The sequence below is a fragment of the Penaeus monodon genome, chromosome 6 (assembly GCF_015228065.2).
Source record: "Penaeus monodon isolate SGIC_2016 chromosome 6, NSTDA_Pmon_1, whole genome shotgun sequence".
In the NCBI taxonomy this organism is placed as follows: Eukaryota; Metazoa; Arthropoda; class Malacostraca; order Decapoda; family Penaeidae; genus Penaeus; species Penaeus monodon.
Window position 1 is genome coordinate 30504497 of NC_051391.1, and position 2300 is coordinate 30506796.

Sequence of the window (2300 nt, forward strand, 5' to 3'; positions counted from 1 at the left end):
AATTGAGAACTAAGACCGTCTTTTAACTGATTCTTATTTTCCTCCCTACAGCCAGCCTCTGCAGTAGCAAGTCTGATCGCCAAGTACAAGGCCGCACAGCCGCAGCCTTCATCCCCTTCCACTGCAGCGCCTGCTGAGCTGATACCTTCTCCGTGCGAGTGCGATCAGGCAATACTAAAGTCACTTTCGCTTTTGTGATGGGTGGCAGAAGGAAATTATGAAATCAGAATATGAAAGTAATATTAAGAACGAGGACCATTATTTTCATTTATATAATTACCATGGCTAATATATGAACGATGTAGGAATCTCCCAACATTAACACTAGTTTAATAAATTTTTCATGTTGTATGAAAACTTTCATCATATAAGCTCAGAGCATAAAACAGTACCGCACCACCAGAAAGATGATAGTCTCTTCACATATGATGTGTTTCATTATCCAAGACAATGTGAAAATATAATTTGCACATAAGTATACTGTAGGTAATGGCGGATTTTTGAAGAAAGTTAAAATGAACTGAATGATAGTATGGTAGAGAGAGATTTCTCATTTATAATAATAATAATAATAATTAGAGCAAAAGAATTAATGAATGGTGAGACAGTATTGTGATATCAGTAAAATGACATAAGATAGTAATGGTAATGATAAGGAAATATTACTAATAAAGAAAATGATGATGATAGATATAACAATGATAAATAAGTGGCGGAATTTTTCAAGAGAACCCAAAATGAATGAACAATAAATAAAAATAAATAATAAGGCTTATGAGATATTGTTAGTAATAATGATAATAAGAGCACCGATTAATAAGGTGATGATCGTAGGGAAATCTAATAATACGGATAAGAAATAATAGCAATAAACGTAATAATGATTAGAATAATAAAATACATAATAATTATATAATAGTAAAAAGGATGATAGCAGTAAAAAAGAACCAAAACAAAGTGAATGAATGAGGTCTAGTGTGTAAGAGTCGCTATATACTTACACACACACACACACACACACACACACACACACACACACACACACACAAAATAGATAAACACAAATATATATACATAAACGTATATATATATTATATATATATATTATATATATATATTATATATAATTATATATTTTTAAATATACATATATTATACACCCCCACACACACCCCCACAACCACAAAAACCACACACACAAAAAACCCACACACCACACACTTATTATATATAATTTTAATAATTATATTTTTATATATAATATATACACCACACACACCCACACATACACCACAACACACACACACAACCACCCAAACAACCACAAACACACCACACACCACACACACACCACCAAATATATATATTATATAAAAAATTATTAATTAATATATATATAATATATATATCCAATAAAAATTAAATGTATTGGTTGGGTGTGCCTTTGTGTATGTTTTTCGTGGACCAACAAACTACAGAACTCGAAATGGGAAAATTTTATAACACATGGGAAGAAAACCCGGAATCTTTTTTTCAGTTTTTCTTCATCATTTCTTTTGAAAAAAGTACCCATAAGAAAAATGAAAAAATCGCTAAAAAGGCATTTAAGAAAAGGTAAAGCTTGGGCACGTAGTGCTTGTAAAATAAAAAAAAAAAAAAAAAAAATATATAAAATATAATATAGACAAATTTACAATATACAAAAAATAAAAAAAAAAAAATATAATAATACTAAAAAACAAAATAATATTAAACAAAAATAACAAAATATATTATATCTATATAATATATACATATATATAATACATTAAATTTTTAATTTTAACATTAATATATTAAAAATATAATTAAATATATATATATAAATTATATATATATATAATATAAAATTATATATATATATATATATATAATGTATAATATAATTAAAATATAAATATTAAAAAAATATAAATATTAAATATAGAAATAAATTTTTAGTTTTATTAATATATTAAATACAAAAAAATATATTAAAAAAATAATATATATTTTTTTTAAAAATATAATTTTTAAAAAAAATATAAAAAAAAAAAGAAATATATATAATTTATAAAAAAAAAATTTTGAATATATAATTAAAATAATAAATAATTTTTTAAAAATAATAATAAAAAAAAAATATTTTATATAAATTTTTTAAATTTTTAAAAGGGGTTTTTTTATATTTAAAATATATTTTTTTTTTTTTTTATTATAATATGTTTTTTATATTTTATTTTATAAAATATAATTTTATATATATGTTTTTTTTTTTATAT

General features: G+C 23.1%; 1 protein-coding gene across 1 annotated transcript in view; it reads left to right on the plus strand.

Annotated features, from left to right (window-relative positions):
• The window catches only part of LOC119573765 (calphotin-like), a 26835-nt gene that overhangs the window by 22848 nt on the left and 1687 nt on the right, over positions 1-2300 (plus strand). The gene's annotated exons all lie outside the window — the stretch shown is intronic.